The following is a 14,097-nucleotide window of genomic DNA, read 5'->3' on the forward strand; positions in this document are numbered from 1 at the left end:
TTGTGAAAGATCAACAAACATGTAATAAACGAGCATTTAATACATGAAAATTCTCACATATAGTCGCTTTAAACAACAACAAAGAAAACTCTGGCTGTTGAGTCTTGCTTTTCAAGTAAGCTAATCTTATTTTAGTCACAAAATTAGTCACAACTTTAGTCACAAAATCAAAAAATTAATAAGTCATTAAAAGAAAGTTGTTTTTCCTTGTAGGGCTTTTTTAAAAGATGTAACCTCTTTAATCCACTATTTATACCACAAGGAAAGCAAACTAAATATCAAAGTAAATTTTCTACATGACAAGTAAAATTAATTATGTCAAAGCCCATTTATCCAAGTCTAAAAATGGCACATCCATCCATAATGTGGTCAGAGATATGCAGTAAATTATTAAACTGCAGCATTTTTCCCTAAAATATGACATGGAGGTTAAAGAGTATCAGAAAAAATCTTACTAATAATAATAATAATAATATTAATATTACTTAAATTTTACTTAAATAATAAAATTAATATTACTTAATATTTAAATCTGTTGCATTACTGTACATTGAAACACATTTGTAATGTTAAATGTCCACCCTCATTAATAAAACATGCAGGAAAATAAGTCTTTCAAATGTCAACTGTGCATTAGTAAATCATTTTTGTTCATATTTTGATATGTATACTTGAAACATCTCTAGCTTTGAGTTACAAATGCTTTCTTCGTAATTAAGTTTATACATACAATTATGTGTAACAGCATCCTCAATACACAATTGAAGTAAAAAGTGGCTCATCTTACCCCACTCGCAACACCAACAGCATGGCGTCTGGGGGAAAGTATTTGCATATTAATGCCATATAATACAAGAGGTTAAGGTATAAACAAACAATGTAATTCTGCAATTAAAGCATTGCACAGCGTCGGGACATTACAATCCCATGCTTTTGACGAATCAAACTAAATAAAATTAGAAACGGATTGCAAAGGCAAGCTCTCAGTGTGATGTGCGGCCCTTCATCTGAATATTACAGCGTAATTAGGTCAGGCTGTTGAATTTTTAATGCTCTCTGAAATCATATTCGTGCTCGCTGTGTGTCAGGTAGAGCCCGGTGCCGACGATACATCATCATGCGGTGACACCAACATAATGGCCATCCCTTCAAATGTGTGACCTTTTCCAAGTGCACACAGCCCAGCGCGACATATCCAGCCCGTGCGCTTGGCAGGAACCCCCTCACGTGTCACACACACCGGAGGGAATGAATGCTCGATACTACGCCATGAAATAAGACAGTCGGGCCTTTCATTCATAAGTATTATAGACAACGCAAAGCGGTTTTACAGCTGCTGCATCTGGGTGGCGGAGCACACCAAACCCTGATTCTTAAAGGGACAGTTCAACTAAAAATGAAACCGTACTCATTACTGATCCTCAAGTGGTTACAAAGCTTTTTGAGATTCTTTTTGTTGTTGTTGAATACAAAGGAATAGATGTTGAAGATTGTTGGAAAGCTGTAGTTATTGATAAGAAAGACGGGAAAAGTATTAGGAAAGTAAATAGGAAATAGCAAGTCAATGGATTGAAGTTGGACCAGTAGGACACCATCTAGCATCCACAGATCAAGACCACCTAGAACAACTTCACCTCACGGCAGGGTGTTCTTCAAGTTGGGAAATTTCCCTTTTGACATTTCCTTGCATGTAAAATAAAAAAACAGTAATAAAACAGCTATATTTGTCATTAGTAAACTGGATAAAATAAAAATATAAAGTAGAAAAATATAAATTCCATGTAGTAATTGAGATATACAACCCCAAATCAGAAAATGTTTGTTGACAAACTGGCGATCCTCAGCCCATCTTTGCTCCTAAAGGAGTAGACCTTTCTTAGATGCTGCTTTTGTACCAAATCATAATTACATTCACCTGTTGACATCACCTGTTTCAAATCATGTCATTATTTAACTAATTTACCTGATTACTCTTCCTAAACTGCTTCTGTCACCAACACTCGTCCAAACAACATTGCTGATTGATTGACAGATCGATTGGTTGATTTTTTTGGTGTGCATGTGATTTTACTAAGTTGAGTAGTGTCTAGGATATAAAAACCTGTTTTGTCTTTGCAAAGAAATGTGTGGGATTTATAATAAATTTATTTATGTTTTTTTTCTAAAATATTTAAAGAAAAGTTTAAGAAAGAGGTCAATAAACTTTATTTAAGGACTGATTGAGTTTATTAGAGTGCGCTGTATAGTAGCATATTTATAGCATGTAATAGCATATTTATTTACATTTACCTTTATTCTACACTGTTTCTGTTCCATCAAAACAGTCTGTTGACTTCCAGGTACTTGAATTTAATTGTTCAGCCGCCCAGTGTGTTCTGATTGGCTAAATCCTTGTCTGCTTGTTAAGTTGTGGCATATGGAATACTGTTTCCGGGTCCAAGTCGCTATTCATTTAAATTGTGAAAATAGTCGTTTATGACCACATTTTAGTCTTATGACACATTAAAGTTTATTATTTAAATTATATGCATAATTTATTATCAAATCATAGTGTATACAACATTCTCTGAATTTGTTGCATCACAGACACCAATATTTGAACTTTCTGGCCATCTGATATTAGGTATGGATGAATATATTGTGGTCATAATTTTTGAAAGTATTGCATCACTTTGTAAATGTTTATTAGTACTATTTGTTAAGCAGTGGTGTAAAGTAACAAATTACAATTACTCAAATGACTGGAATTGGAATTTACTAAGTAGTTTAAAAAATGTGTACTTTTACTTTCCCTTGAGTACATTTTTAGTGCAGTATTGGTACTTTTACTCTACTTTCCTTCAACCTGCAGTCACTACTTTAGGATTAGAAAAACCACTTCTGTGGTTCCTGTCCAATTAAATCGCACATAGAAGGTAAATCGCCTCATAATGAACTACCTGAAAACATGGGCGATTTATAATTGCAGCAAACTGTTTGGAAGCAATAAAAGTGTCCAAGATGTCCAAAATCTTTGCACACAACGACCCAGATACTGTTTAGATGCATGTCACTGATGAGAAGATGGCGGATGTTTACTGTATGAAGACCGAAATGGCCTTAAACACCCAGTAGACACAAGACGTCAACATGACATCTAATTGACGTTGTACCCCAATGTCGTGGGGACGTTGCAATTTGTTTGAAAATGAAAATTGGGTTCACATCAGAACCCAACATCAGGCCAAAGTCAATGTCCAACGTCCAACCTAAAATCAACCAAATATCAATGTCTAATGATGTTACAGCATGCCGTTGTGTGGACGTTACAACTATGACGTCTATGAGATGTTGAATTTTGGTTGTCATACTGTACATAAAATCAACCAAATATCAATGTCATTTGACATCATAATTAGACATCAAAATAACCTTGTCCTTAGACGCTGGCTAGACATTGAATTTTGGTCACCTGACATCGCAACCTAAACCGAACCTAATAATAACATCTTATGACGTTGTGTGCCTTCTGGGCAATAACTAAATGCACTACAGAATGTTATGTTTACACAGCTACACAAATTAGATGTAAATGCATCAGCTTTTTACAGCGTAATACTCACTACTCACTACTCATGAGTACTTTTGAAAGGGCTACTCTTTATTCATACTTTGAGTAGTATTTACAATGGATATTATTACTCTACTTACACTACATTTTTGGACAAGTAATGTTACTTTTACCTGAGTATGATTTTTCAGTACTCTTTCCACCACTGTTGTTGAGCCTCCCTGTACAGTTTGGACCAGGAAGCTGCATTGCCTGACGTCAGATTTAATAAGCGGATAGTGAATGCTGAAGGAAACGTAAACCAGGAGGTGGGGTTTATGCAAATTTGAGTGTTTGTGATGTCACAAACCCAGAAAAACTGTAGAACTACGTACTAACTATAGAAAGAATGTATTTCCTGTTGTATTGAACTTTGAGTGTTGCAACTTTGCAGATTGACATTGACTCCAAACTATTTACTCTACTACTTTTACATTCCTAATTCATGCTCTCATCAAAAAATTTAATGAAACCATAGGCTCAGTTCACAGATGCTTCTGTCTGCAGTGGAGATGACCGTCTTAAAGCCAAAACAGAGAGCCCTTTTTCACCAATAGCTTTCTGATGTGAACCGGACAGAGGTCAACAGTGCCCACTTTCCTCACACTTTTAACCCTCTAATAGACTATAGAACAGACAAAGCATAAAATTATCATCAGGTCAGATGGACCTGCTGCTATTAAAGCAGGAGGTGCGGATCAGGAGAGACACTCGGCTGTGTAAAAATCCTTCATTAGAGAGTGATAGCTCATCCCGACCCAAACCTCACTCCTTGATCCCATAATTATCCAGAGATGGAAATGATCGCATCTGGAGTTTTCAAACTGACAACTCTATTTGCTCTGAAATAATCCTCTTTCTTGGCTCCTGATACCTGAGAATAATCTACCCAGTGAAGCGGGAAGACGCTACATTCCCTGCTCCGATGCTGCGGTTGGCTAATTTAGCCGTCCTGCTTGGCTTTTTGAAGCATGCCATATTCAACCCGGAGCTTCTAGCTTAGCCTGCCATGCTGTCATTTAGGCCGGGATTGGAGGCTGACGGATTGCATGTGTGTTTGTGAGAATCTAGAGATTACTGGATCTGCTGATAAAGTGCATGGAGTGGTTGTGAGGTCTCGATAGATGGGGTGTGAAACTGACCCTGCAATCCTCTGTAGAACCTGATTAACAACTTCAACTGTAACTCGGCTTTTGGGAAAGTGAATACTTCAGCCTTGAAGGTAGGAAACACATGTCTGTGTAGGCCAACAATAATGTAATTTGCTAAGAAAAAAGACTGAAGAAACATAAGACAAAAGAAAACAGAAATTAAATAACTTTTGACAAATGCCTCTTCAAGCATGATATTTTCTTAGCATTATAAAGTGGATAAAAGTAAAAAATGGATTCTATAAAGATGCTTTTATAAGACGTCATCCTCTGATCATTTCAAATCCTTAACTAGAAATAAAACTATACAAATAAGAGACGAAGAAGATTGATAAGACAACCTTTACATTCAGATGAAATAAAGATCTTCTCTCTTATGCATCTGACACTTTATTTAAACTCCATCTTACAAGGACTCAATAGGGAAAATGATGTTTACTATAAATGTACCACAATCATGTTGCACTGCTTGCTTCAACCTTAAATACCTCTTTTGCACAATATTCAACCTTAAATCCCTCTTTTGCATAACATTCACCTTTAATACCTCTCTTGCGCAATATCCTGCACAACATTGTTCAGTCTCAAGTACTTGTATAGCCTGTCTTATGTGTATAGTTATGTATCTTATAGTATGTTAGTGAAGCATAGGTTTTTATTTTTTAATAGCTCTGATGTCCAGTGTTGTGTTTGTATTTATGATTAATTTATGCAGCAAAAACGGATTCTATAAAAATGCTTTTATAAGATGTCATGCTCTGATTATTTTAAATCCTTAACTAGAAATAAAACTTTGTACAAAAATTTTTACAAAAAATATATATAATAAAAATATATTCAAAATATTAAGTATTCAAATATAATTCAAGTAATTTCATATGAAAATTCAACAATGCTGTTTTTTAAAATGAATAAATGTCAAAAAAAGTTGACAAATGCTTAATAAAGTTGGCATATTTTGATAATTTGTTGTTATTTGTATTATAATAAAATGTATTTATGTGAAAAAATATTGTTTTGCAACAAAAACGTTAAAAAGGTTTCAAAATAACATTAAATAAAAAAATACAGACAAATATGGTCAAAAATGCAATTATAAACCCATTTAATTTCAGATGAAAATTTGTAAATAAATTAGATAAATAAAAAAGGCAGTGTGGAGTTTGCATGTTCTCCCCGTATTCTTGCGGGTTTCTTCCAGGTGCTCCAGTTTTCCCCACAGTCCAAAGACATGCCCTATAGGTGAATTGAATAAACTAAATTGTCCATTAGTGTATGAGTGTGTATGTGAATTAGTCTGTATGGGTGTTTCCCAGTACTAGGTTGCGCCCAGAGCCAGATTAGGCGGGGTGGCGGTCTAGGTGGGGGTGAAGCCCCAGGGCCCATGGAAGAAGGGGGCCCTTGATTGGCTGAGGAATTATTTTTTGAAGCTATGATGTGGGAAACGTCTCTTTGCGTTGTGCTTTCTCCCGTTGATAATGTGAAGTATTGCTTTCGATGACACCGGTGCTAAACTGGAGCTCAGAGTGGCTGTAGCCCAATCAGAATATTGAATAGCCCTGTTTTAGTCACCCATAAGGGTGATCAGATGTCCCAATTTTCCCAGGACAGTGCCTTATTTTGGCACTACCGTGAGAACCATGCAGTCAAAGGTAGGCTAACCAAGCTCGTCGTAGAACAAAAAATAGAATTCAAACAGTCTTCATCATTTATTAACTTGTACATGTAGTAAAAGAAGCTGGGATGGGCTGAATCATGTTGAATGTACTCATAACTGAAGCGCAGTCTCGGCCGCACAGCAGTTACAGCTGGACTCAAAAAACCGGCACGCGCAGCCAAATCCTTCCATCACACAATATAACCGAGACAGTGCGCAAACAAATCAAATAGCCTACACAAGCAGTTATCAAAATGTCCATTGTTGCGGAGTATGTATCTCAAGTAAATACACCCGGTTATGCTTTACAGTACGGAACTAGAAAGCAAACCTTTTTATGAATGTTTACTTTGCCCCTTTTATGAAAATGACAGTAATAATATGGAGGAATGAAATATTGGTGCTGGCTTTCATCAGACAATATATCTGATGCAAAAAAATTCAAAATAAATAAAATAAAATAAAATAAGGATGCTAGCCTTCTGTAACTCAGAAGACTACAATATTTTGCATATTAGAAGTCTGTTTGACGTGTCATCTAATCAATATCACAATCAGGTCGAAAAGTAAAAATAAGTTGAGGAGAGATTGGTAATTCTCTTCAAAAGCCAGGTGAGCAATACAAGTTTCTAAAGCTAAAGCCATTATGTAGTTAATAACGAAAGATATATTGCGTGACCTTGCGTTGTTTCCATGTCACTTCTCGCATTTGTTTGGTTGTGAGACGAAGTTTGGACAAATTTGACTGTGATTTTAAAGTCATGCAGTGTGAACTCTCCTGTCGCCGATCCATCCTACAGTGTAAACACAGCACCGACAGAACGCTACCCTAGATAGTCATGCAGTGTGAAAACATCAGTGACACGACAACTTTAAAAATCCTGCAGTCTGAACTCTGCATAAGCCAAAGGAAAATTAATGAATGAATAAATGAATAAAAAGGCAAAAACTTTTGATAATGCTATCATACTGTTTGTCAATACCGTTTACATGTGATTAGTACACTTCAAAGCTGTGCTTCTCAAACAAACTGCAGAAGAAATGCTACTGCAAAAAAAAAGAAAGGGAAAAAATAGTGTTGAATAAGAGAAAACGTGATTCACGCCGGCCAGAAAATGAATAGAAATTGCACCTTAAAACAGCATTAACAACTTATGAGGTCCATTCATTAAGCGGCCGGGTGTTAATCCATCACTGAGAGAGAACCATGAAGGACGTCCTCTTACAGGCCTTGGCAGGAATAATCACACGTTCTTCAAATTAAAATTCAGAGGAGGCTCCATGTATCAGAGAGGCCATGAGATAATAAAGGCAAAGCAGGTAATAATAAATAGAATGAGAGTCATAAATACCCCAGCGAGCGCCAGTACAGACTCGTGTTTGACAGTATCGAGACGGCGGGTAAATACGTGCTGTTTATCCATTTGACCTGACACTTTCAATGAAGACGAGGAACGAATGGGATGAAGGGATGAAGAAAGACTGCCATCAAGACAGCTAAAGATTCAGTGTGACTATATATACTGTAAAAACATCACAAAGGTAAAGCATGTGTTCTGTGAATCATCATAGACTGATAGTTCACACACAAACAGCACACATCTGGGAAGCTACTCAACCTAAGGGAATCATATGTAGGTGATTTCTTCCTTCAGTGGAACATTAAATAAGATTTTGATTTAAGCTGAAACTGTGGTGATTCAACAAAATGTAATCCAACAGATACCAGCAGATAAAGAAACATATACAGAGAAAAAAAATATGCAAAAAACTGAAGATTATTGACATTATTATTACTTTTAAAGGTGGCACGATGGCTCAGTGGTTAGCACAGTCACCTCACAGCAAGAAGGTCGCTGGTTTGAGTCCCGGCTGGGCCAGTTGGTATTTCTGTGTGGAGTTTGCATGTTCTCCCCATGTTTGCGTGGGTTTCCTCTGGGTGCTCCAGTTTCCCCCACAGTTCAAAGACATGCGCTATAGGTGAATTGAACAAACTAAATAGTGTATGAGTGTGTGAGTGAATGCAAGAGTGTATGGGTGTTTCCCAGTATTGGGTTGGGTAACACTTTATTCTGATGGTCCATTTGAGTATTAGTAAACTATCTGCTTAATATCTGCTGGTACTGCTCCTTCAACAGACATTTAACTGACTATAAGAAACTTTGCAGGTACATGTCAACTTACACTAACCCCAAACCTAACAGTCTACTTATAATCTAATGAGAGTTAGTTGGCATGTAAATGCAATGTAACTTAAATTCACCAAACGGAATAGTTGGCTGTTCATTCCACTGTGGCGACCCCTTATAAATAAGGGACTAAGCAGAAGGAAAATGAATGAATGAATATTACCTTTAAGCCTCAGCCTTGGCAAATGGTTTGGGAGCCATGTTTGATTCAGAAATGAATCATTTTTTGAAACAATTCTTTTTAGAGAATCAAATGAACCAGTTCACCAATCTGACTGAACTGTCTTAAACAGTTTACAGCCTGGATTTACAAGCCATAAACTGAATGTAAATCATTTTCGGACATGCACTTTCAGTCACACCGAATTACACAGCCAAAACAAATTTCACTTCATTGAAGATACACATTTCAGAATGTAAATGCTGGCATATGACTGCTATCATTACTGAGATGTCCATATAAAGAGCATAGCAATGCACATTAATAAACAAAAACGGATCTAACAAACTGATAATTGTTTTGATATATCTATAATAGGAAATTTACAAAATATCTTCATGGATCATGGTCTTTACTTAATATTCTAAGGATGTTTGGGTAATCTGTGTATTTGCTAAATATATTTTGGGTATTGCAACTCAAAGCTCATGTGAAGTGTTTTAAAATGTGCATTTTTATTCAACGTTTGACAATTTCAACTGAAACATGAAGACAGGGTGGGACATAAAGAAGCCCCCCCCCCCCCCCCCCCCCCCTTCTTAAAAACCAGCCAATAGTGTTTTGTTTTTATCAGTTTTTAATCACAGAGAGGTTGATCTCAAGAGCTTATAGCAGTAGTGTTTTGAAGGGGGTGGGACATGTCAGATACTAGATAGCATTTGACTGGCTAGAATATGTGAAAAAGAGTTGTTGATCCAATTAGGTGCAAGATTTGCATGTTTAAATCTTTTTAATGCAAATTGTATCACTGTTTTGTAGCACACTCGCCAATAGATATCCTTAAGACTAACATACTGATACTAACATCTAAAAAAACTTGATTTTAATTTCACAAGGACTTTAAGTTGGGTTTTGTTGTCTAGTGCACGTTACATATCTGCATATCATGACGCTGCTCTCTTCAGACAGCCATTACAACCCATGTAAATCAAAATCGACCGCGCAGGAGGTTTCACACACTGATGTGTCTTTCAAGATGTTATTGTCTTGAACTCACTGAATGACAATCACCATAGCCCTTCCTTTCAAGCCTCACAGGTTAAGTAAAAATCAATAAACATATAATCACGGATCAGTGTGTTTCAAAGCTTCTTGTGAAACAGATTCTGATAGGTCGACATGCCACTCCTGCCACGCTTATCAAAAGTATTACAGCACAATGTGAGTGCATATTAGTGCTCTTTGTTGTCCATTTTGTGGCATCTGATAGAGAGGCAGGACTCTGACAGGAAACTGACAAGTGATGTCAAACCTAACAAGTGGATTTTAGGTATTGCACAAGTTCTCTAACCTCACTGCTTAATCGCTCACAGTTGGAGTCATCTGTGAAAGACCAGAAGTCATGTCTGCAGAGGTTTTGCTGCTGAAAACTGACCTCTGCAATCTGGGCTCTCAGCAGGGTGTTTCAGTAACACGGATGAGCCGTGAAAGAGACTCGCTGAGACCCTGTGTGTGTGTGTGTGTGTGCGTGTGGTGACAGTCTCCCTGGGCATCTTGGGTCACTAATAAGGAGATGTTTATGCAGAGTGTGTCAGAATCTCTGTCTCTTTCCCCTCTTTTCCTTCCCTTCTCTGTTTTCAATTATTTACAATTTTTTTTTGCGAAGGAAAGAGGAAGAGCAGGGGGGGAATATGAAGAAATAAGTAGTCAAGCTTTTGGACGTTTCTGGATGCCGTGCTGCACTTTTCTCAGAAACATCATGCATATTTAAAGTTAATAAAGCCTATTCCTTACCTTTTATCCAGACTTTTTAATGTTGGGAGAGCAGGGAACATCAGAGTGCTGCTGGATGTGTCCTCAGGTTCAGTGTGATGGAGCAGACCTCGAAACACACACACATACCATCATTACACTAATGACATAAAAACAGCACCAAATAATATAGCGCTGCTTTTCAGAGTGGACCGGGTGATAATAGGCATCATGTTTTAACTTTGGTGTCTGTTAAGTTTTGTGGCGCTTTTAGGTTTTCATGCAGTATTTATGGAAGTGCAGATTGACAGAGAAAAAAAAACATGAGCAACTTGTTAATGTTCGAACTTGAAGATCAGAGCTGTGGAACAAAATATTTTTGTCACTCGCTTCAGTCTAAAAAAGCATAACAATTAAAAATGAAAAAGACTTAGATCCATTCGTGTGAAAAAGTAATGGAATAAACATCACATATTTTAAGCCAGTGTACATAATTATAACGAAACGAAACAAATCAAATCAAATCAAAATGAAAACAAAAAAAGACAAAACACAAACAAAACAAAAAACAAAACAAAACAAACAAATGAAACAAAGCAAAACAAGCAAAGAAAAACAAAGAAAAACACGTAACACATAACACAATTTTTTTGTTTAAAATAAAATCTAAATAAAGGCTGATTTACACTTTCGCCTGGCGCTGCGTTGCACACTCCCGCAGAGTGCGCACGCACCTTATGAAACGGACGAGGCTTTTATACTTGATGCGTTCGCCGTTGAGATATTTTTTAAAACGACAGGGGGGCAGTCAAAAGAAATCGACCGTAAAATCAGATGTTTCCGGAATTATGTCATGTCATATTAATATCATTCAAGATTTTAAACTAATTATTTTTCTAAATTATTTTAATGATTATAAAGATTGTTATTACCATTCTAGATTTTTTTTAATCAAATTTTAATGCATCACTTGCTTTTGTTCATATCTCAGATAGTTCTGCCTATTAAAGTTTATTAGAATATTTATGAAAACAGAACATGGGTTGCTCTACAAATATATTTTTTATTATAGCAAGAATAAAAGCAAAAAAAAGTACACGTATTAAAAATTCTAAAAAAAAAAATTTATTTAGTCCACGCCACAATTCACAATAATGGTCCAACATTCCTGATCATTATCACCAATAAAGGCTAGAAAAACAGGGCATTAGTATATTATAAACTGATAGCTTCAAATATTCTTTTCCAGTTATTAAAGAAATAATTTCTTAATTCATTTTAGTTTTGTAGCATTTAAATTGTTTTAAATTCAAAATTGCAATATATACATCAGTGTAAAACTTATGAATTTTGGAAAAACATTTTCTGTAATTGTGTATTAAAACCACATGGGTCTCCACTTTTACAGTGGCCTCTCTTTTTGGCTTTAACAAACTTTTATCCCTCCAGTTTTTCAAAACTTTTTTCCAAAAGCTTTCTTCCTTTCCCACTGCTGTTGAAATTTCTAGCCAAGAATTATTGGAAAGCTGATTATCCCAATGACCACACATGAACAGCTCATAAAGATGTCTGTGCAGATGGACCAAAATCTCTTCAAAGTGATTCATATTAAACTCAAATGAAACGCGGTGCCACAAAAACGGTTAGCTCAAGTCTCAAAATTTTTTGCCATGCACACCCAAAGCGAACCTCCGCAAACACTGTGATGATGTAACAGTTGCTGCGCACAATCAAGCGAACTAGCGAACGCATCAAGTATGAATCAGCCTTAAAACATATTTTCTTCAAAATACAATGAAATCAATTTAGAGTACTGTTTCAGTAGAATTATAAATTTACCAATTTTAGGGGACCAAATATGTTTTCAAATTTGACAGTCTGATGATAACAGTGTTGTGTATGATTAGTTCTCACCTTGTGTGTCAGGTACTGTATAGAGGTAGGATTTGGTAGGGAGTTTGACTGAGTTGGTCATAAATCAGGCCCGGCGTGGCTGGATTCCGACAGGCTGCTATGGCTTTATCTGCTGAACAGCTTTCATCCTCTCCAGTCCGTTTATGCATATCCGCTGGATATCCCACCTCCAGAGCGTCCAAAGCTCGGGCTCAAGGCCTCTCCAAACCCACGGTCCTCCCAGAGATCCCTTCCCTTCCATGCTTAATTGATTCTGCTGGGGTGTCAAAAAAATGAGAAATATATATCTCATCATTTATTTAGGAAAGCTTTGATATGGATGATATTTAAAAAGGGTTAATATATATATATAAGGCTTAACCTCGTGGGTGGCTTTAAAATTTCATGAACAACTATCTGAAATATAAAAAAAGAAATAGTTTGCAATTTTTCAAAAATGCCGGTTTTTTAGAAGCGTAACTTGATCGTGAACTGACTCACAAGTTACAGTATGAATTCAGAGTACTGCAGTTATAAAGTGCTTTAGAAGGGAAAAAAAAGTTGAAAGTCAGTATGTAACCCATTTAGCTTTATTGTGACATTTTCAGAAGGAACAGAATAGGGCATTTTATCCAGCAGGAAATGACTGAGTCAATAAAATGTACCTGGACTGCACTTTAGAGATGTTTGAGGGACGTTTACTACACATCTGTGCATCAACCCATGCATCTACCGTTATCTATATATATTTATGTACCTATCCAACCATTTATCCATATATCACCAAAAACTATGCTATCTAACAATCCACTCTCTATTGCTCATTTATCTACCCATACATCTATCTATTTATCCATTCAAGCATTTATCCATCCATCCTTCATCCCACATTTTATCCATCCATCCATCCATCCATCCATCCATCCATCCATCCATCCATCCATCCATCCATCCATCCATCCATCCATCCATCCATCCATCCATCCATCCAACAAACAGTATATCTATTTACCCATTCATCTTTATACCTATTAATCCATTCATCTACTCATCCAACCTTTTATACATCTATGCATCCATCCTTATATCAATCTATCCATTTACCCAGTCATTTACCATATACCCATTCGTCTATATACCTATCAATCCATTTATCTACTCTTCCAACCTTTTATCCACCCATCCATCCATCCTTCCATCCATCCACCAACGCATTTACTATATATATATATATATATATATATATATATATATATATATATATATATATATATATATATATATATATATATATATATATATATCCATCTACCCATTCATTCATATACGTATCAATCCATTAATCAATTCATGCAATTTTTTATCCCTCCACCCACCCTCCTACCCATTTATCCATCATCCATCTACCTTTTATATCCATCTAATATCTACCCATTCATCCATATACCTATGAATCCATTAATCTACTCTTCCAACCATTTATCCTCCCACCCATTCATCCATCCTTCCATCCATCCACTAATGTATTTACTATATATCTATCTACCCATTCATATACGTACCAATTCATTAATCAACTCATGCAATCTTTTATCCATCCACTCATCCACCTACCCATTTATCCATCCATCCATCCATCCATCCATCCATCCATCCGTCTACCTTTAATATCTATCTAGTATCTACCCATTCATCTATTAATGCAA

The sequence above is a fragment of the Danio aesculapii genome, chromosome 4 (genome assembly GCF_903798145.1).
Source record: "Danio aesculapii chromosome 4, fDanAes4.1, whole genome shotgun sequence".
NCBI lineage: Eukaryota > Metazoa > Chordata > Actinopteri > Cypriniformes > Danionidae > Danio > Danio aesculapii.